Source organism: Lactuca sativa, chromosome 4 (genome assembly GCF_002870075.4).
Source record: "Lactuca sativa cultivar Salinas chromosome 4, Lsat_Salinas_v11, whole genome shotgun sequence".
In the NCBI taxonomy this organism is placed as follows: domain Eukaryota; kingdom Viridiplantae; phylum Streptophyta; class Magnoliopsida; order Asterales; family Asteraceae; genus Lactuca; species Lactuca sativa.
In genome coordinates, this window is record NC_056626.2 from 229,924,714 (window position 1) to 229,935,175 (window position 10,462).

The 10,462-nt window shown below is 40.5% G+C and overlaps 1 non-coding gene across 1 annotated transcript; it reads left to right on the forward strand.

The window, feature by feature from the left end:
- Window positions 1-1,757: 1,757 nt before the first annotated feature.
- LOC111913815 (small nucleolar RNA R71) lies at window positions 1,758-1,864 on the forward strand. Its single transcript, XR_002857640.1, has one exon. It is a non-coding gene; the product is annotated as a small nucleolar RNA R71 (small nucleolar RNA).
- The last annotated feature ends 8,598 nt before the right edge of the window (window positions 1,865-10,462 follow it).

The window sequence follows — 10,462 nt, forward strand, 5'->3', positions numbered from 1 at the left end:
CATACTCAGCTTCTTCCAGCAGCCTCTCAATCTCCATTAAATCTTTTTCAGCATCAAATTCTTCATCAAAAATTGTGGACTTGTTGGGATCTTCATTATCACATTCCTCCATTAATTCATCAAACATGTCAATTGAGAATGCCATGTCATCAATATTTCCTGCATACTTCATAGCTTGATCAACCCCAAAAGTGATTGAATCATCTCCTACCCGTAAAGTAAGCTTCGAGTCTCTCATGTCTACTATAGCACTTGCCGTGTTGAGGAAAGGTCTTCCAAGGATGATCGAGACTTGAGGATCCGCCTCCATGTCTAGAATTATAAAATCTGCGGTAAATACAAACTTGTCCACCTTGACCAATAAGTCTTCACATATGCCTCTTGGGAAGGTGACTATCTTGTTTGCTAAGTGAATCGCCATACGACTTGGCCTTGGTTCCGAGAGATCCAACTTTTTAAAGAATGAATACGGCATGAGATTCACACTTGCTCCCAAATCGGCCAAAGCATGAATGGTAGCTAAGTTACCAAATTGGCAAGGCAAAGTCAAGCTTCCCGGGTCGCCCTTCTTCTTTGGTAGCTTATTTAGCATGGCAGCTGAGCAGTTCTCATTAAGAACTACCTTTTTCACTTCCTCCATCTTCCTTCTATTCGTGAGAAGTTCCTTAAGGAATTTTGCATATTTTGGCATTTGTGCGACAGCTTCCATGAAGGGTATGTTAATTTGAAGAGCTTTAATATGATCAAGAAACTTCTGGTACTCCTCTTCCTGCTTTTCTATCTTAGCTCGGGCTGGATATGGCAATGGAGGCTAAAAGGGCATTTCAGGAATCTGATTTTTCGAGTTTGGCAGTGGACTCGTCGAGTCCATATTTTGGACTTGGCGAGTAGGCTCTGTTCCATGAAGATTTTGATTTTTGTCTTGAGTTTTTGCATCCTCTTTTTGCAATTCCTTGGGTGCTTCATTCTGAATAGGGGCCAGAGGAGTGATTATCTTCCCACTTCTTGTTGTGACTACGTTTATGTGTGCGCCTCGTGGGTTATTTTTGGTTTTACTCGGAAGTTCGCCCGGTGATCTTTGGTTGATTTGTTGAGCAAGTTGCCCTAGCTGCGTTTCTATGGTGTGGATATATGCTTGCTGGTTTCTAAGCATGGTTCTTGTTTCTTGAATTGCAGCATCATGATCGGTATGTCTCTTTTCTGAAGCAGCTACAAATTTGGTAAGCATCTCTTCTAAACTTGGTTTTCTTTCTTGTGTCGGCTCCTCCTTTTGGTAAAAACCTCTTCCTTTCTGCATGTACTTCTCCTCCTTAGCCTTCTTGTACTCTTCATAAGGGAGCCACTCTTTCTCAGGTTTTCTCCAATCTTCATCATATTGGTCGCCACTTGAGTAACATACTTGCACCTTCTTGTTGCCATTTTCATCCAAGTCGCGGTCTCTAGTAAGATGAGGCCCATTGCAGTTTTCACACCCCACCCGTATAGCATGTACCGTTTGGTCCATTTTGTCCATCCTCCTATCCATGTTTTTCAACATGGCCATCACTGCTGATAAGTCTTCTGAAGCTGCATAGGCGGACCCCCTTGTTACATCATTTCTTGGATTATGGTATTCTCTAGAATGCTTAGAGAATTCTTCAATTAGCTGCTTTATCACTGGAGGTGCCTTCTTCGTAAGTGGACCTTGTGAGTCAAGTGATTGTCTTGTTGTAACATTTACTCCATCATAAAATATGGAGACTTCTTGCTGACAATTGAGGTCATGATGTGGGCAATTCCTTAGCAAGATCTTGTACCTCTCCCACGCTTCATATAGTGACTCTCCTGCTTGTTGTTCAAAGTTGGCTATGGCTTTCTTGAGCTTAGATATCTTGGATGGTGGGCAGAATTGATCAATGAACTCTTCTTTCAGCTGAGCCCATGTAGTGATGGTTCTGGGGGGTAGTGACTTGATCCAATCCTTTGCAGCACCCTTCCAAGTAACCGGAAGCATGCGAAGTAGCTGAGTTTCCCGAGGCACGTTGGGAACATTGAAATAATCAGGTACATCATTAACATCATCCAAGTGCTTGTAGGCGTCTTCGTGATCTTTGCCAGTGAAAGGGATCTCTTTGAGTAAAGCTAGGATATGACCCTTAAGCTCAAAAGTAGCAGTTGCGGGAATTGCGGGCTGTACAAGTCCCGGGCCAGTGTCATCGCGCATCCTCTTCTTCCATTCCCCCATGGGGACTTCATCGATATTAGCCATAGTGATATCTAAATCGTCTTCAAAATCGGATTCGTGATCGTATGCAGGTTCTTCTTCTTCCTCGGTCTCATACTCGGTGTCTTCTTTAATCGGGTCTTCGATTGCTAAAGAGGCGATGGATGCTCCTAATTTGCTGCTCTTCTTCTTGCTGAAAACGGACTTGAGGTTCTTTAGTGGTGAATTCTTTAAAGAAACGGATTCTCCAACGGCTTTCCCTTTGTTCCTCCTTAGTGCGGATTCCGGGTCTTCGAGAGGAGGGACCAGAGGTGTATTAGATCCACGGGTCATGAAACAACTGCAAACAAACAAGAAAAAAACGCGTAAAAAGAACAAAAATGAAACAGAACAAAAAACAAATAGTTTGGCAAACAGCAGGGTACTCGCCGAGTAGGTGCGAATGCACTCGGCGAGTATCTTGTTTAAAATAAAAAAAATTAAAACTAATTAATAGACTTCTAAAAAGAAACTAATAATTTCTAAAACCTAACCTACTTACTGTATTACTGAAAAGTAACTTTGTGCAAGAGAAACTCACACAAAGGATCGATAAAATTAGGAATTAGACTTAATTTTGGAACCGTTCCCCGACAACGGCGCCAAAAACTTGATGTGTGTGAAATACAGTGATTTTATTCCTACTTTTAGTTGATAAATTAAGCACACAAAGGAAGTGAACATGTCTTTTAGTGGTATAGTTGGATAAGTAGGGTGTCGAACTCAGGGAACGGAAATTAAACTAATAACTAATTTTAACTAAGCAAGTAATAAAAATAAAAGGGTTTTTCTCTAGTTTTACAAGACTAGAAACTTAAACACACCACTTAAGCACTTAATTAACTAAACAACTAAGACAAATAACAAATTCATCAAATTTGATAAAGGGTTTCTGTTTAGGTCCAACCAATTCACTCCTATGGTTATTTATATGATAGATCAATTGTTATTGGTTACCAACTATAGTGGTCAGGTTCATGTTCATTACTACTAACCCTTAGACAATTAATCAATTCAAGCAGTGGCCAATTGTTTAAACTAATTAATTCCCTAGTTCAATTATTTGGATTAAATAAGATGTGTAATTGGTTAATCAAGTTGGTGTTTCAATTAACCTCTTGTTTGTTGGTTTCTCAAACAAGCTCACACATTAATTTACCCATTCTCTAATTAATCCTAGTTTCATGTTCATTATTCCTAGGCATATGATAGAGTGTTCACATAAACATATGAGGTTAACAACTAAGAGATGTTCATGCAGCTTAATTGTCTTCCAATTAACAGAAAATAGTTGTGGTTAATGCATAAGGTTCTTTAACAAACTTAATTTAGTAAAATCACCAATAAACAATCAATAGAAATAATAATTAAACCATAGGAGTAATGTGGTCTTCCTAAACAGAAACAATACAAATTTAGCTCATGGTTACAGTAAAAACAAACTCAAAAAGAATTTCAACTAAGCTAGACATGCTTAAATCCTAAAATTAAGTGGAAGGTATAACCTAAATTGCCTTGATTCTTCAAAAGATCGAAGGTTAGGGTTTCTCAGCTCTCCAAAGGGTTCTTCAATCGCAGGTGTAGCTCTCCAAAAGCCAGAAGTATCCCCAATTCGGATAAAGGTTCGATATTTATAATTATCACAAAACAAGGGCCACTCGGCGAGTAGGTCACCCAACTCGCCGAGTAGATGCGTAAAAATCCGTTTATTGCCAGGAGTTTTGACTTATCTTCGGGAATATTCTTAGGTACTCGTCGAGTAGCCTCGCAAACTCGCCGAGTTAGTGTGTTTTTCCTCATTCTTCATTCTTTGGTCTCTAATTGCTTCTCCTTGTTCCTTTTTACTTCCAAGCATGTCTTTTGGACTGAAAGCAAAATTTAAGTACCTTTTGTCCTCATTATGCACATAATTAGCTAAAAATGAATAAAAATGTATGCTAAACATATGACTAATTATGCAAATATCATGCATCCTCTCTCCTGATATCTCTAAAGTGTGAATCCTGAAATACTCAAACTTATTCTAAAAAGTCTGAAAATTAACAGCAACTGTTCTGACTTCTATTGACTTGATATGTTTGTACATAATAGAAATTTTGGGTTGTCACATGGAAGGTTGAAGATGGGGAGTTTCAAGTCAAGAACACCTTGAAAGATGTTTGAAGATTTAAAGACCCTAAGAACAAATACGTAGATATTTGTGTAAATGATCCATGATTTGTATGAAGATGTGAAGATTGTGTAGAAGTTTAAGGGAAAAATACTTACCAAGAATAGAGGAATTATTCAAAAACTCCTTAGGAATTCATGTATGAGAAGAGAGAGAGAGAGAGAGAGAGAGAGAGAGAATGAAAGTTTGCTTTTGGTGAGGAGTGAAATCTTGGAGGAGAAGTGAAACAAATCTCTTGGATTCATTTATAAAGGTTGATTGGATGGGAAGAGTGTTGAAGAAGCTTAATGAATTACCTAGCTTGTTGTGAATAGTGACATAAAGTAGACATAAAGTTGACATGAACTTGGTTGGTGTCATAACTTTGTGAGAAAAGACAAAGAGATCCTTTATGAACTCTTGATATTATCCTAAGTAAAATATGATTTATATTAACTAAATCTTCAAAATAGGGATAAATTATGAGTTTAGAGGGTCTAAGATGTCAAAAATATGGATTTTTGGTGAAAATCCTACGTCAAAAGCATCAAAAACGGGCTTAAAATGCGAAAGTGGTCAAATTACCAGGAAGGAAATACGAACACAAAGTTCGCAGGGGAGGGTATGTGAAGTCGAGGTTCAGAGCGAGAGGAAGGTTCGTGGTCGAAGATTCGAATGTGCTGAAGATGCGAACCTGAAGACGTGTCATGAATCTGAAGTTCGCAGGGAATGTATGCGAATCCAAACCCGAAGCCTTGATGCGAAGCCTAAGTTCGTGTTTGGTACTTAAGGTTTCGCATTTTGGGGTGGTTTCGCATCCGGAGTGCTGTTATCCATAAAATCTTCCTGTTTCAAGTGGTTTTCGATTAACTGAAGGGTCGGGATGGCCCGGGCATATTTAATAAGTTGAAAGAGATTTTGAGAGAGATTCGGGAGAGATTTGGGAGAGATTTAGGAGATAGAGAGATATAGCGAGAGAGATTGAGAGAAACTTTGTTTGTAGCCTTTGTTAGTGTTTGACCCCGTAGTGCAAGGTTTGTAAACCCCACTATGCCTCATTATGAGTGTTAATCACCCCTAAATGGTACGTAATAATGTTTTATCGAGTCGTTACATTACTCACCCTATTTAGGGTTTGGGTTTCCTATTATTTGGAACTTCTGAGTGATACTTTGTATTAAGATAAAGAGTTGTACATTAGTAAACATAGAGTAAGCCCAAACATACAAGCACTAGTTGTGTTGACTGGTTTGACTTGAACAGAAATTGACGGTTGTCACATCATCCCCCCGTTAGAAAGAATTTTGTCCCGAAATTAGCATTTCGAATGGTACTTCAAGGGTTGGGGGAAAGATGTGGGTATTTTTTTTCATCTGTTCTTCGTGTTCCCAGGTGAACTCGGGCCCTCGTTTAGCCTTCCATCGGATCTTCACAATGGGAATGCGACTTTGTTTCGTTCTTTTGGTCTCCGGATCCATGATTTCTACTGGTTCTTTACAAAGTAGAGACTCTCGTTGATTTCAATTTCTTTGAGAGGGATCACAAGAGTTTTGTCAGATAGACACTTCTTTAAGTTGGACACATGAAAGGTAGGATGTTCGTTATTTAGTTCTTGCGGTAATCGGAGCTTGTATGCTACCGGGCCAATCCTAGCAAGGATCTTGAACGACCCGATATACCTTGGATTTAGTTTTCCACGTTTTCCAAAACATATCATTCCTTTCCAAGGTGAGACTTTCAACAGTACTCAGTCTCCAACCAGGAATTCCTAGGGCTTCTACCTTTTATCTGTGTAACTCTTTTGTCTGTCTCTAAAGGCTTTTAACCTTTCTCGAATTTGGACAATCTTCTCGGTCGTTTCTCTTATGATTTCTGGGCCAGCAAGAGTGATGTCAGGAACTTGCCCTTTAGCTAGCTACGTGTCACCCACTACGACCCAACACAGAGGTGATATGCACTTGCAGCTATAGAGGGTTTCGAATGGAGCCACCTTGATGTTAGTGTGATAATTGTTATTGTATGAGAATTCAATAAGCGGTATGTAACATCCCAAAAATACAGTCTAAAAATTTCGTTTTAATTTAATAATAAAACCATAGTCATCGAACATCATATAAAAATCATAAACAGTGTATCTCAAAATATCGTAACAATTGTCAAATATCAGATTCTAACTCCCAGGCTAAAACTGTGGTGTGTGCCATGCCATCATCCTGAGCCCTTTCCCTTGCTAGCTGAAGTACCTGAAACCAAAACTGAAACTGTAAGCATGAAGCTTAGTAAGCTCCCCCAAACTACCACATACCATACAATAAAATATAAAGCACATACTGGGCCTTGCCCAATGCATCGTACCGGAGTCCGGAACTAACTAGGGTGTTGCCCTCTGCATCCGACCGAAGTCCGGAACTGACTAGGGCCTTGCCCTCTGCATTAGACCGAAATCCGGAACTGACTAGGGCCTTGCCCTCTGCATCAGACCGAAATCCGGAATTGACTAGGGCCTTGCCCACTGCATCAGACCGAAGTCCGGAACTGACTGAACATAGCATAACAAAGTCATAACATATAAAAATAACACATATAATGCATACTGCATCGGACCGCAGTCCGGAACACATAACACATAGACATCCCTGAATCACAAAGACTTCAAGCATACTAAACTACTTCTTGGGACCAGCCCGGCATCGGACCATGGTCCGGAACTACTATCATATAAACGGGCCGGCATTGTGGCCGTAGGCCCGTTCCTACTCGAAGGAAACTCACCTCGTGAAACTGACTGCTGAAAAACTAAGCGGGAAAAGTCTGACTGCTGCTCCGGCAACTCCCCGGCTACAATTTCCATTGTTAGGTGTTATTTGTGCATCTTTTTGCACACCTTTTAGTCCCATTTCATGCATCTATTTAGCACAATTGTTCTTCCTTTTTCTTGCATTTCATCATATTCATGTTAGTCTCTAGAACAACCTTATTTGCACACTTTTATGCCTTTTCAGGTAAACCGGAGGTTGGAATGTGCTTTGGGAAGTGCCGGGAAGCATTGGTGAAGATTTCGGGATGATCGGGCGAAGAACGAAAACGTTGGAAAAATCAAGTTTGGAATTGGAGTCAGAGAGGTACATGGGGCGTGTTGAATTTACACTGAAAAGTGGGCACGGGGCGTGTTTGACCAAGAAGAAGTTGTTGACCATGCTGAACACGGGCCGTGTTAGTTTAGTGCAAATCAACACGGGCCGTGTTGGCTGCTGAACATGACCTGTGTCAGTTCAGCCTATTTTAACACGTGCCATGTTGGCTGCTGAACACGACTCGTGTCAGTTTAGCCTATTTTAACACGGGCCGTGTTCCCAAAAACCAACTTTTGGCAGTTTTTCCTATCTTTCATATTACGGGTTGAGGGCCATTTTTACAAACACACAACATATTAGAGAACCATTGGAGAGGATAATTCGAAGATTTTTGCAAGGGTTTGTCCGTTAATCATTTGGAAACATTAATTCTCGTTTTTGTAAGTTGTAATTACACTTAATTTCATCTTTTAGACTTGTGATCTTGTTCTAGCCATGTGTGGCTAGAACCCTAACTTCTCCAATTTCATGTTTTTTACTTTTTGGTTGTGAATCAAATCATATGACCTAATGTTTGTGTTTAATTTCTATCTAGTGAAACTGATTTTACTTCAATCAAATGTTTGATTCTAATAATTATTCTTATTGGCCATTTGAATTAGGGTTAGGTCATTCAAGTTATTCAATTTGCAAAATCCGTAATTGTTTTGTGAATTGAACTAAGTAACAAGCATTAAATTGATTTCTTATGAATGAGTTTAGTGTAAATCTTTTCACACATTCTTACGCTCCCGGGCTTGTGAGGAGTATTGGGTGTTGTTGAGAACATTCACAATAAGCTTAATGAAATTCTTATTGGCCATTTGAATTAGGGATTAATCAAAGAGCTTGTTTTGATTGATCAATGTGGTGAATGGAAAGTGTTAGAGCTTGTTAACACTTTCAAGTACCAACTTTGATAAAAGGAACAAATGTCTTGTCATCTTTGATTCACATTGCTGGATTGTCATACATGGAGTTGGAGTCCTTACAAAATCTGAACTTAATTCATTCGTTTAGTTGTCTACTCGTGTTTTAAATTTGTTTGTTTAGTCATTGCACTCTAAACCCCCCCCCCCCCCCCTTATTACTATTGGTGACCATAGTACTTGCGCAAAGAGGTATAAACTAATTATCCAGTGTCTCTGTGGATCGACCATGCTTGCCTTGTACTACCTTTTAGTGCAACATAGTGGGATTCTTTTAGAGTATATCGTACCCCTATTATTTGTTGGGTCTGACACGCCTAACATCCATAAAGACACTTAGTCAGAACTGATAACAAATCTTAGGGTAAAGTGACTATTTTACCCTTGTTCAAAGTCAATATCTTAGTCGAAGTCAACTTCCAGTTGAGCTAACTCGCTGAGTTGGGCCGCCAACTCATCGAGTCCCTAACCTCTCTTCTGCTCCCTACTCGATTCTACTCGCCGAGTTTAGCAAAGACTCGACGGGTTCTCCTTCTTTAATAACCTCTAGTCAATCTTCATCCGACTCGCCGATTTGTAAGAACAACTCGTCGAGTCCCCCTCTGTCATATGAACACATACAGTCTACGACTCGCTGAGTTGTATGAACAACTCGTCGAGTCTGTTCTTGTGGGTAAGAAGATTCCCTTGGACTCGCCGAGTGTGTTCTTACACTCGTTGAGTCCCATGGCTTCCAGATTATGGCTATGTCTTAATACGTCGAGTCACTCCTTCGGATTTGTCTAAGTCCCTGCTTTCACTCAACTGGACTCCTTTGAACCACGATAGATTGGGGACTCAAGCCCCGGACTCGCCGAGTTCCAAGAACAACTTGTCGAGTCGCCTATTGTCCAAGTCTAGAACTTGATTTCTAATGTACAACTCTCATCCAAAAGGTAGATCAGGGCTTTGAAGGTCGATCTAACACGTAAAGTTATGAACTTTACGTGCATGCATGTATCAATGGTTCTTGAAAGGCCAAAATGGAGGTTTTAGCATGCATGAGGTTCTCATGGCCCTAAAGATGGCACATTTATGCCATGAGGACCCTTCAAGGTCCTAGATCTGAAGGTGAATCGACTTGGGACGTCCAAATCCCAAGAGTTAAGCTTCTTGGCCCAAAATAACCATAAGAAGATCTAGGAAATCACAAGTCAAGCGGGAAGCTTTATTACCAGAAAGTGAGGGGAAGGTGATGCTGATTCTGGATCTGAACTCTTTTCTTTAGGTCTTCCCTCTTCCTCTTCTTCTCCCAAACTTCAAACACAAAAGATATCTCAAGAAATGGCACTCAAATACTCACAATACTCAAAGGTGGCGATTTAGGGTTTTCTGGATATTACAGGAGTGACAAGAGAGGCCAAAGGGGCGTTATGTTCCTTAAATAGGGGAACAAACCCTTGAAATTAGGGTTATCATCAGACAACGCCTACTTGCCGAGTCGGTCTTCTGACTCGTCAAGTAGGTTACTTATTTCCCCGACCCGGATTCGATCTGACTCGAGGAGTTGGGCCATCAACTCGTCTAGTCCAAGAGTGAAATTATAAGATTGACTTAAGTTAAAAGCATACCTGGAGTCGGGTGTTACAACTCTTCCCCACTTGTCTTAGACTTTGTCCTTGAAGTCTGCTGTCTTTGAAAATAACTCGGGGTAATGCCTCCTCATATCCTCCTCGGGCTCCCACGTCCAATCCGAACCTTTGTGGTGTTGCCACTGCACCTTTACTAACTCTACCCTTTTGTTCCTCAACTCCTTCACCTTGCGATCCAAAATCGCCATTGGTCTCTCAATATAGTTCAGGCTATCATCAACCTGAATGTCCTCAAGGGGTACAACTGCTGAATCATCCACTAAGCACTTTCGTAACTGAGACACGTGAAAAATGTTGTGGATCTGTTTGGGCTCTGCAGGAAGATCTAATTGATACGCAACCTGACCCACCCGAGCCAAAACCCTAAAGGGACCAATGAACCTGGGGCCCAACTTGCC